Genomic DNA, 15,584 nt, shown 5'->3' with positions numbered 1-15,584 from the left:
GGCGCTCTTTGTTTCCATGGTACCATAAAAAATGGATGGGAAGTGACTGGGCTGTCTTGTAGTTTGAATGTTTCATTGGCATGTCGCGGAAACCTCCAGAGGATGCCTCGAGGGCATGAGAACCGGCTGACGGAATGTGCTAGTTTGTTAATTTAATAGGATACAGCGTTTTTCCCTTAACACCGCACATGCAAATCAGGGTGGTGAATCAGGTCAGCACATCTTCCCCGTGCTGGGAGTGCTAGGACCCCACTCTCCCATGGCATCTCCTGCAGGATGCTGAGGTGCCCCAGCCCTCCTTGCAGCACCCGGCAGGATCAGGCTGCGGGAGAGATTTTGGACTCTGAAGTGTCTAGTGGGAAATGAGAAACAGTATTTCTGTGGTGTGAAAGCCAGTCTGAACAACGTGGTGGTATGCAAGGCAGTACCAGCTCGGCTGGCTGGAAGAGAACAGATCGATGTACACATTGATAGGAGAATTAAAAAGTGCAGGTTGTATGTGGTTCATTGGGGACTTTATCAATGAATCCTTCTAGACAATTAAGGAAAAAGCGGACCAGATTTATTTGGGATTAGTAAACTTACTGTGGCATTTTCAAACCAAGCTACAGAATGCCACGGTCAGGACATGACTCTTCTAAAGCTCACCAAGTGCTTCTTCAAATCCCACAGAAAGGATATCAACTTCTAATAAATTGTATATACAATTTTAGAGTCCTTTCTTTAAAACTGTAGTATTTTGATCCCCATTGAATTCCCTCAATGTTTCCAAAAGGAGGTTGGTGAATCTTACATAAATATTGTGTGTGAGTGCATGCATACATGTGCGTGCATATGCATCCTAAAACCCAACGCACCCAATGCCTCATCTGTCACTAGAGGCGAGTCCAATCCTCCTATCCAGCCGAATGACTAAAGTCCCATTTTGGGAAGAGTTCAGTCCTGCCACAGACACAGGTTCTTCAGGGGATAGACATAATCCAAAATTAATTGAATTCAGTGGAGCTCTGCTCATTTAAACCAGGCAAATACATTTGAACTCACTGACTTACCCCGTCCTTTCTCCCTGCTGCAGCCAGGAGAGGATCCCAGCTGTAGCTTTGCTCTGAAATACCCAGGACATCTGCAATCGGTGTCCTCTAGCAAGTATCATTTCACACTTCCTGAGGCTTATGCAGCCGTCCTGCAAAGCTGCAGTGTGACGTTGGGCATGGGCTTCATGTCAGCAACGTTCCTGCATGGTGGCGGGGGACCCTGATGTGCTTTGTCTGCTCTTTGGGGAAATGATCTAGCGGATCCAACCTTGGCACATGCTTTACCTTGCTGCCGTCTCCACCACATACGAATGCCTCCTGTGTGTGGGTGGCTGGGCTGGCCCTACTCCAGCTACAACACGCAGCCAGCCGGTTTAATTTTCTGTTGCCTGATGGCTTTGTGCTCGTCTTCTTCTCTCTGTATCTTGTGCATTCCCAGAGCACATGGCTGTGTTTCAGGCTCTTTGCCCTACACTGGAGTTCTGCTGCTCCACCAGCCAGGGAAAAAAGTGGTGAGACATTCCCATCAAGCTGCAGAGGCAAGATCTTATGGTGCTTTTGGTTTTTGTTTTTGGTTTTTGTTTTTTTTTAATGTGGGAGGGAAATTACTAATTTCTATTGAGAACTTGCTGTTGTGTGGAAGTGCTCTCCTTGAACTCAGAGTTTTGTTCTCAAGCATACAGACCTTGACATCCTGGAAGAGAGATTTCGTGCTTTGAGAGGAACTCCACCAACCTTCCCCGTGTCACCCCAGCTGCTCCCAGTATGAGCCAGGAGGATAAACACGAAGTGAGAACCTTTTCTAGAGAAAAAAAAGGGAACAACTGTCACAAAAATCTGACTGAAACTCATTCCCAAACAATTCAGTGCCAGCTGCACAGCAGGAAAGCAGATCCAAACGGACAGTTGCAGCAGTCGTGTTTGATCTCTTACACAGAGGAGGCCAGAGGCTGCATCAGTGCCAAGTCCTGCATTGCTACCAATAGCTCACAGCTGAATGGGACTCTGCTCCTGGCAGCACAACTGATCTTGATTTAGTGACTAGGTGGTAAATAATGTACCACACCTCTTTCTAATCAGCGATTAAGTCCTTTTGGTGTTGCATTTACTTCCTCTGACTTCCATCATGTGCTTCCCTGTGGCTACATCTATATTATGGTGGGTAGCTGCAGGCTTGAGTTAGCAGAGCTGAGTGTCTCTGTCATTTCTGGGGCATTTCCAAGCCAGCTAAAACCAGGATGTGTAAAAGCCCAGGCTAACTGCAAGTGTACATCCAGACCACACAACACCCACTCAGACTTGAACCAAGTGCCTGAACCTTTTGGAGTTCCTCCAACAGTTGTCCTGCTCAGGGATAGCATTTTAAATAAGAGAGACTATATGACAGTCTGCTTAGGGAAGTTAGTTTTAGATGTGCACAGACTGCCTACCCTGGAATAGAGAGTGGATATAACCAAACAATTTTCAAATCACCCCGATAGCCACCGTTCCATGACACCAGGATGTATCATATATAGAGATTGTAAAACCTACCTAAGAAACAAGAGAAATTACCATGATACTTTGTTTCAGCTACTGTTCCCTTGTGTAAAGCATTTTTTGGTCTGTTTGCACTGTGATCTTATGCACGAAGTGGAGAGGGAAGTGCAAATCAATTAAAAGAGATGTTACGAGTGGTTTTTCAGCAGCATGACTGCGACAAGATTGGCTGTAGCTCTGTAGCGCACTATCTGTAGGATGCTTCAGTACAGCCGTGGAGACAGATGGCTAGTGCAAAGTGAAAAATCTAGTTGCATCAAACACACTATCCAGCAAGTACTCATCAGGATCCTATGCAAAGCATGGCTAATCTGCACCTGCAAGTCCATATGTACATGTCCCATCAAGCATTCTCAACCATGTCCCTGGAGTGACAGCAAATCCAGACTTTTTTTCCATGTCCACTTCTACTCCAGAGGTTTGGAGAGGACGTACAGCACCCTGTAGCTACCAATTCCCATCACGTGTCCAGTTTAGCATCCTCTCCAATACGTGGCACTGACCTCTGCTGTGTGATGGATACCAGACAAAGAGAATTAACCATTCCTCTGTTCTTATTTAGTTAGGAAGCAGTAACCTTTCAGTGCTCCCTGATGTACCAGATATGTCAGAGCATCCCACTCTGACTTCAAAGGAATGTCACAGGAATAGGAAGCACAGAACCAGCAGCAAAGCAATTAGTGATATGATCTGGTAGAGCAGTTGCCCTGCTCCGCTTCCTAATGCCACTTAGTGTGTTTCCATTAATGTTAAGACATAAAAGAGATTGGACACTGAAAAATGAAGTCCCTCCTAGAAAGAACTGGACACCACTTTGCTGTGGATTCACATTGAAAGATCTGAAATCCACAGCTGTGGATTCACAGCAAAGTGATGCAGAAGAAAAGAAACCAGCACAAAGAATGGATTTAAAGCCTGCACTGGGGAACATTTTTCTCTTGCATGGATATTTCCCATGCAAGTCAGTTTATCTGAGTTTAAATACAAGAGCATCAAACTCTCTGCCTGAAATTCTGCTCTTGCTATACAGTGGGACACAGGCAATTGGCAATATAAATGTAAGTAGACCCAGAGCAGTGGGAACAGTAAAGTGTGACTTCCCTTAACTATATCCTACTACAATAACTATAGTTCCTCTATGGCAAGAGATAGTCTGTGCACTGATTTATCATTCATGTTGATGGATTAGCCAGTTCTGCATGCTAAATGGCCAGCTGGCCACTGCCAAACATTTCTGCTTGCTTTTCCCCTGTTTGCTAATAATCCATTGATATCTACTAGCCCAGGATCTGTGTAGCCAACACCTGAATATGGTACACTCTGCTGATAGAGAAAACAGAGAGAGGATTCATGCTGCAGTAGTCCTGTTTCTAAGCCCTTCTAATATCCCAGCCCTGTCCCTGCAAAGCTGGGCTCCTGCTTTACACCAAGTGCACGTTCCCCTTTCACCATGTGCAGGAGCATTTCAGGGCACCTTTCTCTAAGAGGACATTTCACCTGACACCTCCACAGGCTAAAGAGGGACAAGGAAGAGGACAGGCACCCAGCTCAGCTATCTTGCTGTTATCCCATTGGTTTGGCATTGCAGAGAGCCAAGTGAATGACAAGAGCATCAAGAGTGCAGGAATGCCCAGGTGGTGGTGGTCCTGCCTGGTCCTTGAAATCTGGCCCTTACTCTTGATTTTAAGAATTGTTTTGATATTGGTGCACATGCCTCTGGGGAAAGATTGACCCCCCTAATATGTGAGGAACAAGGAATGATGGGTGGTGGGTTTGTTGTGGACAGCAGGTACACCCTTGTGTGTCTGCCCCTGCCTGAATGGAGGATGTTCTCTTGCTGCCTGTGAGGAGTGAGACCTACTTACCACAGCCACATCCAGGCAGCTTTAGTCCATCTATATTGCGTGAAGGTCTGAGCTCACATCTGCATTAGCAGTATGTAAAAACTGGAAGCCTGCTTGCACTGTCCACTTCTCTCTGTTATTTACTGCTCTGGTGTTTAAAGGCTCTACAGGCTTAAAGCAGACAAGAAAAAAAAATCATCCAGCAAACTACTGCACAGGGTGAATGTAATCAGCCCAATAAACCACTTTCATGCTACCCATGGGCAGAAGGCTGGATGCTGATCCTCTCTACAGGAGTCCTCAGGTTTCTGTGCAACAAAACTGCCTAAAGTCTGTTTGGAGAAACAAGGGGAAAGGGGTTATCACCCTCCCTCCTTCTGCTTTTCAGACTGTGAGTGCTCCAGGGCAGGACCTGCTTGTTTTTTTGTACAGTGGCTTAAAGGGCACTGGAGCTTTGCTGCTCCTTGCAGGGGCAGCACCGTGACTGCTAGGTTAGCATGGACTGGTTTATGTTTTGCTCTGTCCTTTCTGTGCCCTGATTTCAACATCAAACAGGAATCAATCCTGTAGCAAGCACAGGGATGGTTTCTTAATATTGCCCTATGTGATGGACAGGTCCTGTAGCCAGCAGGGCATCATGGCTCGCCCTGGCCTTGGAGGGTGCAGAGGATGCCCAGCATCGTGCCAGGATCAGAGCTGGCCCCAGCGTGGGGCCAGCCTGACCCGATTCACCTCCCTGCTCCGGCAAGGAAGGTGTTGCTGGCACTGTGGGGGAGCAGAGACAGCGGGGAGGAGGGGGAGACGGAGGGGAAACGTGCACATCGGCATCTCTGCAAATGAGGGCAGCCACGGACAGAGCCTGCTGGTAGTCAGAAAAAAAGGAAGGGAAGATGGAGAGAGGGAAGAAATGGAAGAAGATTTCTTCCAGGAACAAAACCTGTAAATGAGAAAGGTGCTCTTCCCCAGAAGCTGTTTTTTTGTCAGCATGCAGGAGGCACGAGCTCTCTCCTTCTCATGCAGGTGTTTAGTGAGTCTTATGGCTCACACAACAGATTTAGGCTTGTGGCTCTTCCAGCTCTCCTCCTTTTTCTCCCTAAAGTGCCCTCCACGCTCAGCTTTTCGTTCTTTGCTTCTCCGGCTCTAATTATCTTTTCTCTCCTGCTGCTTCTGATGAATTGCTCCATTTTTTCATATCTTTGGGGCCCCGCTGCTTCTTGGGGAGCTAGGCTAGAGAGTTATATTTCTCATCCCTCTCAGTCATTACGAAAGACAATCCTCTCAGATGAGGACATTCATTAAACTGATTTGGGATGCTTGGTCTATCTTCACTGTGTGTGTTTGTATTAGTGTGGAGAAAATAATTAAAATGCATAGGAAGTGTAGGCTGGAATAATAAGAAAGGCTGGCCCTAACCTTAGGAAATTTGGGGGCAGGGTACCCATTTACTTTTTAATAGGTGTCTCCATCACTGCAGTTGTAAAACATATTTGAGTGTTTTCTTCTCCTTTACTCTGGTGTCTTTGCGTGTCGGGGTGTGTGAAAGACACAGGCGATGAGACCCTGCACTCACAACTGCATCCCCCCAAGTCCTGAGGTCACCATAAGACCTTGACTTTTAACAAATCATTAATGCAGATATGGTGGGGGAAGGAAGAATGCTTATTTGCCCTATGAATTTGGACCTCTTTAAGGGTCCCAGATCCCAGCTTCTCTCCATAGCCAGACAAAATAAAAAATTATTTCCAACATAAAAGCTGAGACAAACCTGATTCCAGAAGATGGGAGTTTAAGGGAGAAAAATAGGGAGCATATGAAACACACAGAGATGACAGTGCCAGGAGTGGCTTTTTATTCTGCTGGTGGAGTAGGCAAGCAATCCCAGAGATACGCCCTGCAGTGAATGAGCACGAGAATAGGGTGGTTTCAGTGGGGACGTTGGCATAGATCTGGGGACCATGAAATCTCACCTCTGCCACAACCTCTCTGAGTCAGGATCAAGCCACCTCCTCTCTCTATTGCTCATCCCCAGTAAAAGTCTGTTTTTTTTAGTTTTTTTACTCTTACTTTTTTCCTTATTTATATATTGGTCTTGAAGTGCCTTGGGGCAAGGATGGCTTTTGTGGTGGGCAGCATCTAAGGCACGGCAGCCCCAAATGAGGTTTGAATGGTGCTGGTGCCACTACCAGGCTATGGGAAAACCTGGTTTATTCAGATGCCGCTGAGGTCTCTTCTTGCCCATGGAGATGAAATGGCAACAGCTTGCACAAGCCAAAGGGAGGCTCACAGGACCCAGAAGAAGCAGGGCACAATTAGTATGGCCTGACTCCACGCTAATGTGCCTAATTGGCTCTGCACTCGGTGTCCGTGGGTGAGCAGCCCTGCGGGCATGTGTCTAGCAGAAGAATCAGGTTCACTTCAAGGCTTTGCAAACAAATGGGCTGCCTTGGGCTGAGCTACACTGAGATACCAAGCCAAGGAAATCTGGGATACCCTGTAGAGATTCACAACTGGCTGAAGACCAACCATAAACAGGACTGTACTGGCTAGGACCTCACCAGTTCCTACAGCCTCCCTCCTGCTGTGGTCTCTGGAGGGGTTTTCCATCAGGCCAGCATTGCTGGTTCCCTCCCTTTGCAGCATCCTCATGTCAGGTCCCAGCTGGGGCGAGCGGGCAGCATCTCACAGCAGAGGATAGGTGCATGCAGGTACCACAGAAGGGTGGTGTAAAATGAGTCAGAAAGAGCAAGTTTCATGCTCTGTGTGACCTGGTGCACTTTATGTCAGCCCTCTGGCTGGGTCCGCCTTGCTGAGGACATCACAGCGGTGGGATATCCCTGCATGCATGTGCTCCCCATGTGTCTTGGATAACAACAATGGATTTTGAGAGTGGGATTCAGTTGCCTTTAGGCAGGTGTCTGGATCTTAGGCTGCTGTCCTTGCTCCTCAGTGGAGACTTGGTCAGTGGTGTCCAGGGTTCACCTCTTCCTAAAGGAGATACCTCCAGTGGGGCAAATGAATAACTCACTGTAAATGCTTCTCACTCTGCATTGCCTATCAAGGGAGCAGGAATGGCTGGCTCAGGTGGAGACATCCAAGCTGCAGGTATCTAAACTTAAGCTGCCTAACATGACAGGCGAGATACTGGGGTCTGGGATGGCAAGGCTGGGGGTGCAGGTCAGTAACAGCAACCCATCAGCAGGCAGACAGGAGGGTTTTCGTTCAAGAACAGTGCAACATGCACAATTCCTGTTCCAGCTCCCTGCACTGAGAGAGAAAATGTGTGCGAGTGTGTGTGTGTGTGTGTGTGTGTGCACCAGTGTGGGTGTGAGAGAGACAGAGATACGCAGGGAGAGGGAGGGTGGGAAGCAGGAAGAGATGATTTAGTACCACTCGCAAGGTATGTCCTGTACTTGCCTCCTCTCCAAGGTCTTGGCACCAGTACATTTCTCTGCAGAGAAGCCAGAGGTGTGTTCCTCCAAAGTGATACTCTATCAAACAGGAAAGCCATTTACTTTCTGCTGGCTCTGCAGATTTTCAGTGCCTGCAACTGCAGACCTAAAAGTTTATCTTACCGGAGGAATTTATATGGGGTTGTAAGATGGGCTGGTGTTATATGGCTCTAAGTAGTTACATGAAGCCTCTGTGGGCTAATAAAATGGTATTAATTGTATTGCTAAGGTTGCATTTTAAACATTAAATTATGGATGGCTTGATAGGATCGTGAAAGCCAGCATCTTGACATGACCTAACCATTATCTATGGAAATGGCTAAAATGCCTTTTTACAGTGTACTCTGGGTGATTTAACTCTTTGAGGTGACACCACATTAAATTATTTCCTCAGGCAGAGGGAGAGCAGTGAGGGCTTCTCCTTTCTCCTTCCCCTTCTCCAGCATCCCTACTCTCTTCCTGTGCTGTTTCTGAGCTGCTCTTAACCTCCCCAGCTTACTTTAGCCTAGAAATAGCAAATGGGGGGACAAGCCCAGATCACATACCATTCCCCACCTTGTCCCGTGCATCTCTGATGGTGCAAAAGAGAGGACCCTGCCAGGCACAGGGAGAAGTAGCAGCAGGAGGTGTGGGATTGCAGGGGGAAGCTCGGAGGAAGCCGGGACACAGTGGGAGTGGGTACTGTGCCCTGGAGCGGTCCCTGCCCAACTCTGCCCCCAGCCCAAGGAAGAAATCAGAGAGGGAATGCACAGGCCCCTGTTAATCTAATTAAAGGGGTCAGCCCTAAAGGCCAATTACAACACAGCCAGTGTCAACAGCAATTCTTCCCTCGCTGGCTGTTTTAGGGGCAGGGGGCAGGGAAGGCAGCGGAGCCTTTCGGGGCTGGGAACAACGTGTGCTGCCAAGGAGGAAGCACAAATAAGAAGTTAGTGGTATTGTCTTTTTTTTTTTTAAAGAGATTGACGGATTCATCACTGGAGGTGACTAGCTAAAGAGCAGATAGACATCCCTGCCATGTTGGGTGAGTCCCACCCGCGGTGCCCCCTCCCCTGTGTTACCCACCCTGATATTTTCCTGTGTGACTCCTGCAGCAGACGAGGCACAGTGTCCCCGTGGGCTCTGCAGTGGGAGCCTGGCCGGTGGCACGCTCCCACCGCAGCAGCGAGGGCCCCTGACTCGCACCCCCAGCTGTGCAAGGTACAGCTGGCTGGTGGGGCGGCCGCGTGGGACCCCACCATGCCTGGCATCCCACGACTGATGCGTGAGACTTGGCAGCTTGGTGTTTTCAAAGCTGCAGCTCTGATGTGTCCCTGCTGACCCCGGTAGAGCAGCCGGCACACTGGTCCTGCTCCCGGCTCCTGAGCTGCTCAGAGCCGCAGCTGGAGACCAAACCTCAAGGGGGTTTTAGGAGAAGCCCTTGGCTCACCCCAGGACTGATGGACTCAAGCTGAGGGAGACATTAAACATAGAGGAGAGGAGAATTATACTTTCTGCCACCGTCCCCTCCAGTCCCTGTGCAACACTGCCCTGGGTTCAGCGGGGTCTCCGCTAGGATGGAGTGCCCCATGCCCATTTGATTTCGTCCCACAAGCCATGGGACCTCCTGCCCCATTGCCTTTCCACCAAGGAAAACATCTGTGCATGGGCAGACATGGAAATGAAATGCAAATCTCTGCTGCCAACGGCTCACATAGCACACCCATCCTCTGCTCACTGTGGCAGTGTGAAAACCCCAGTCGTGGCCTCTAGGAATCAGACGAAATAGGTAAAGGGCTAAAGCTTGTGGTCTGGTGACCTTGAATTTTTATACTAATAAAGCTACTTGATGGGGTTTTTATCAAAAGGAAAAAAATCCTTTCATAGGTTGCTGTCCCCTGATAGCATTTTGACATTAGAGACCCATCATACCTCTTGTATTATGGAGTGCTAATTTATCTTAGAAGCCAGTAGCAGCTGCTCATGTTACAAGTGGGAATTTCTTCCCTTTGTTTTCCTCGATGTTACTCTCCTGAACTTTGGTTCAAGGGTTGATTTAAGTGGATCTGCATTACAGACTGAGGAGATATTTCCAGTGAGTGAAATGACTAAACGTGGCATGTTTAATGTCTTCAGTGGATCAAGCTCACCAGTCTTTTCTGGCCACTGTAATAAGCCCTGCTTTGTCGAGCTTACAATCTGAGGGCTGGGTTTACGTGGTACAAAGTGTACCCAAGGGAGTTACGCTGATGCAAAATATATATAAGAATCTCATCATGTTTATGTTCCCCGCAGCCCTCAAAGACCCCTGTTACAAAGCAGCTGCCCTGGGAAGCCAAACTGTTACACAAATCAGCCCAGAACAGAAGAGCCCAGAACTGGAGGCCGAGTGCCCAACAAAGCCAATAATAACCTGAATATGAAGAGGAAAAAGAAACACTGCCACAAAAGCCCAGAGGATGATTTATGGGAGGTGTTTGGTAATAATGTCTAAACTTGATTTAAAAGTTTGAGGGCTGAGGTTTCCTGGGAAACGTCTCTTCTTAAGGCATAGAGGAGCCATCCAGATGCCGGTGAGATGGAAGAAGGCAACTACATATACAGAAAAATCAAGTGTGTCCTTAAGGCAGCTCAACTCTCCTGCATGACTTACAAAATAATTTGTTAAGCTCCGAGCTGATCTCCTTCCTCAAGAAAAACATAGATCCTTCATTCAGCCTGAAATCCTCTGTTGGGTGTCTGGGACCAGCAGCCCCTTGGTGAACAGGCCCAGGAGCTGTGGGTTTGGGGGTCTGGATGCCTGGTTTGACTCAGGGACGATGCCCTCTCTGGGACGGTGCTCCTGAGGGGAGAGAGCTGGCGACAGCAGTGCCGTGCTAGCTGGTCCATCATGTGGTCTATGCAGAAGCTGCAAGGCTGGTCTGAGACGAGCCAGCTGGCCCTCCTGTTTGGGCAAGCGGTGCATGACTGAAGCCTGGTCCATGCCCAGGCTCTGCTGGTCCATGCAGTCTGGATACGCAGAAGCAAGCCAGCTGGCTCTGGGAACACCACTGTGGGCTGAAGCACAGCTCCTAAAGGCAGAGAAATGCAACCAAAGGAGGCTGAATCCCTCCTTGACCTGCATGTTGTTGGAGAGCAAGGGTCAATTCCTCCAGAGGTAATGGGAGCTTCTTGCCCTCTTCCTGCTGCCGCATCCCAAAGAGATGAAAGGCAAACCTCTGGCAAAAATTACAGCGGAGCGTGGCCTGAGTTTTTCTAGGAAGCTTTGGAGTCTGTTCCTTGCTGAGAGGGGGTGGCTACAATCCTACGTGAACCATAACACCAAGGCAGCATCTGTACAAAGCGCTGAGAAGTTAAACTATCACTCCCCACCCAGCTTTCTTTCCCAGTTCCCAGGCTGACAGAGAGGGCTTGGCTCATCTTTACAGCCCCAGCCTCCTTCTGTTCTCAAGGTCTGCTCACCCTCCTGGCTTTCTGTTTGTTCTTCAGACCACCAGGACAGAGACACATGCAAAGCTAGCCCTGCCCTGGCTCTGCAGAGGTGGTCTCCATCTCACTTTGACAGAGGTTTGCGACCTTAAGAGCAATCCAGGATTTCCTGCTACCGTTTGCTTTTTCTGCACAGGCCTTCTGTGATTTGCTCAGGAACCCCAGCAGGTATCCATCAAGGCTATGTCCTTTCCAGCTGGCATTTGCTGGGTGCCTCTGCTGGTTGCTGGTGGTCTATTAGTCACTCCCCCCGGCAGATTCACAAAGAGATGATCTGCTTCTTGGCCTTTTAGCAATAGTCAGTTCATGCCTTTTTCTGGCTCATTCCCTCAATACCTCCTCTTCAGATGGTGGCTTGTAATACCTTTATGGAGGGTTGGAATTGATGAGCAATTGTGTGACTACATGTGTTGTGCCTGTGTGTCTTAGTACCCCACTGCTAGTACACAGCTAGTGACAACAAGCGGAGATCGCTCCTGTTGATGGGTGACCATCTAAAGATTTAGGAGGTTGGTTTGGAGCAGCATCTGAGAGTTCAGATGCTTCTCTGAAGCTTAGCCAAACCCCCTTGGCCTGGAAACTGAGCTGGGAAATATAATGAGATTAGGCTGTCTAGTGAGATTTACGGCTCATCCTTCTTCCAGCTGGGTCAAAAATACCACAAGTGCAGCCTCTTTGAGAGTGCATCAGTGCCTCTGCTCTCAGACAAAGTCAGGGAGGGGAGGACAGGTGGGGTTTCCTTTCAAGTCAGTGGTTGATTATTAGTTTGGGGGAAGTTCAGCTTGTGCTGCAGGCCCGTTTGTAGCTGAGGCCATCTGCATGTTGATCGCACACCCTGGGGACGGGACTCACCCTGACCCTGACGATGAAGGCAACACTTGGCAGGGGGCTGCAGATCCTGGGGACACTGCCCTAGTCCTGCTGCTTATCCACATTATTTGCAAGCCTGGTTCACAAGCTCCTTATGGAAACCAGATTTTGCTTCCAGCCTCCAAGGGCTTTCCTCACTGCTTTGCCTGCTGTGCTTCCAGCTTGGATAAAGCAGCGGTGCAACATGGGCATCCTCCACTGCTGCCACTGGCAACTTCCACCCTCTTTCTGTTCCTGCTTAAAAAGCTGGGTTAGCAAAGACCTGCTATTTTAAAACTGGCTCCTTCAGACTGACCTGAGCTAGGGCTCCATGGAATGAGCAGCACAGCTACCAGAGAGAAGGCTGCCAGTGACAGGGGACTGGGTAAAGGCATCTCAGCTGGTCCAGCTAGTGCCAGAAAAGGGCATATATCCATGCCCTAAGCCTTCTCAGGCCATACAATGGGGCACCTTTCAGGACATTTGCATCAAGACACAATCTCTGTCGCTGTGAATCAAATCAAATGTTGGGAATTGTGAAGAAGTGGAGAACAAAGCGGAAAATGTCATTATACTGCTACAAATGTCTCTGGTGCATCCACATAGGCTCATGGGATGATTCAGGTTGGAAGGGACCTTAGGATGTTGTTGTCAGTAGTACGTGCCTCTTTGGTCCCACAACACCAAAAGGAAATAGGATATTTGGGAAAGATACATAGAAAGTAACAAGGCTGGCTGAAGGTCTGGAAGGAGAGATTCTCCAGTTTGGAAAAGAAATGGCCAAGGAGAGATACAAGAGAAGTCTAGAGAAGTCCTGAGGGACAACTGACCGCTCGTTGTCTTGTATAATAGAAGAATTAGGGGCATTGAACAAAATTAGAAGCTGGTAGGTTCAAAAGCTACATCCTCCCACTATCCCGGTCTGGGGTGTGGGTGCAGCCATACCCTCCGAGGCATGATATGACCAGCTGTGAATCTCATGGTGTTCCACCAAGCTGACCTTCATGCTCAGCTGAAGAGGATGGCACGGGGTCACCACGGTTTTCACACATGGCTGCTTTTTCAACTCCTGTGTTGAAGACTTTTGAGTACTGTTATATAATTGTACCAGTGAAACTACTATTTAATTACAAAACAAGCTAATAACCACTGAAGTCGGCAAGTGCTGGCAGCTGCTATGTATCAAGAGTATCAGTCATCATCACAGCCCATGGGTATACCTAGGAAATTCAATCACATCTCTTTCCAGTGGTCCCAGAAACTCAGTCCCCATTGCTCTCCAGGTTAAGTTCATAGTGCCCTGAGCAGGAGTGACACTGAAAACTACTTTTCTGCCAGCATCTGTCTTGTAGGGTGAATTTGCTGGTGTCCAGTGAGATGTAAACCCCAAATGCAGCTTCTCCTGGTGGGTGGTGCCGGATTCTCTAGTGGCTAGTAAGAGATGAACTCAGTATTGTCACCTTTACCCAGGTACTTATTCTTAGGACTGATGGGGGTCTACTGATGGGCTTAAACTTCGTTCAGAGACAGTCAGACATAGGGAATGTGCACAAGCTGCATTTCCTGAAGAAAGCAGTGGAGAAACCCTTCATTTTGCACAAACTCTCCTTTTGGGCTTTGCAAGCATTTTCTCTTCTCCCATTAACTGGATAACACAAGCTGCTCATCACCTGCTCTCCTTGTCAGGACTGGTACTAGCATGACTTATAGTGCAATGGTTTATAGCCACAAGAGCATCTGAATTACTGATCATTCACTTTTATAGTGTACTGTGGGAGGAGGAAGCTTTTCTCCTTACAAACAATCATTTCTCTTAATAAGCACACCATGCAGCAGCTTGAGGGAGTGGAGGCCACACATCCATCCTGGTGTGGGACAAGCTCATGCCAGTGTCATCCCAATTTTGGTGGCTGGGACACAAAGTTATGTAAATTCCCCATCACAGTGGGTTTCCACAGTCTCCCCTTCCAGCCTTCAGCAGGGAGACAGAGAGATATGAGACAAAAAAGTCCTTTTCTTAGCTATTCTGGATTCTGTGCATATTTTGCCCTACCCCCTTTATTTTGTTTTTCTTTTCTTTTTCTTCTTCTTTTTTTTTCTTTCTTTTTTTTTTTTATTTTTAATTATTTACTAAAGCAAAGCAGCCAAACTGCTACGGAATTACACTTTTTTTCCTGGAAGAAGCATCCCCCAAACTCAAACCAGCCTTATTCTAACTTTTTTCAATGAAACACTTTTAATTTTTCAGCTCGGCACAGCTTTCCACTTCACAATATATTTTGCTTCTAGATTTCTTAATGGGATTTTTTCTAAACAGTGCTCAAAATCAAAAGCACTTCTTTTGTCTCCAAACAGCATTTTAAAAATTCTCAATTCATGGAAAATCTCCCAACTTTTGGCTTGCACGGCACAATGAAAGGAAGCATTTAGAAGTTTTGAACTTGCCGTCAGCCGGCAAAACCGGGTGCGTGAGCAGCTGCAGCTATCGAGAACCTCTTCAGCAGCTGTGAGCAAGAGCTGCAAGTCAGCTCTGTCCACATCTGCCATCACATAGTAGTATTTTTGCCACTTAAAGGAAGTTTTAGCTTTCTTGTGTTCTGCAGATTGTCCTCATTTGGGTGCAGCGAATCTCATGGCCGGACCAGGCCTTTTGCAGATGGACCGGAGTGGGTCCTCAGCTGCCCGACCTCACCTGAGCCTCTTTCTGTGCATGCAGGGATGTTGGTGACCCCAGCAAACATCCCTTGGCCCAAAGAGTCTGTTCGTGGGGCAGATGGTCCCCATGCACCTGGGTCCCTCCACGTGCCAGCCTGGTGGGGAGGATGTGGAAAGCACAGCTGTGGAGGGGCGGCATTGCCATATCTGAACAGCTGGAAGCATCCATGCCCCCTTTGCTATTTCTTTCCCTCCCTCTTTCTCTCCATTTATTTACTTTTCTTCTGCTCTCCCTTTCTTTTTCTTCCTGTCTTTCTTTTTCTCCTGCTTTCCTTCTTTCTATTTATCTTTCTTTCTATTTTTCTCTTTCTTTTAAAATTTCTTTCTCTTTTTCTCTTTATCTTTCTCTTTTCCTTTCTCTCCTTCACTTTCTGTTTCTTTTCCTTTTTATCCTTCTCTCTTTTTCTTTTCCTTTGTCTCCTTCTTTTTTACTTTTTTTCCTCTTTTTCTTTTCATTTTTCATTTTTGTCTGTCTCTTTCTTTCTTTTTTTCTCTCTCTTTCTATCTTTCTCGCTTTCTCTCCTTTTCCTCCTTCTTTGTGTGTCCTTCTCTCTCCCTTTCTCTCTCTTTTCCTCTCTTTTTTCCTTCTCCTCCCTGCCCCTTCTTTATCTCCCCCCACATCCCCTTTTGGCTGTACTCCCCAGTGCTCTCGCCAGGATGCTGCTGTCTTTGCAGCCATCCCCGAGGCA

The sequence above is a fragment of the Ciconia boyciana genome, chromosome 2 (genome assembly GCF_034638445.1).
Source record: "Ciconia boyciana chromosome 2, ASM3463844v1, whole genome shotgun sequence".
NCBI classification, from domain to species: Eukaryota; Metazoa; Chordata; class Aves; order Ciconiiformes; family Ciconiidae; genus Ciconia; species Ciconia boyciana.
This window is presented reverse-complemented; position numbering follows the sequence as displayed.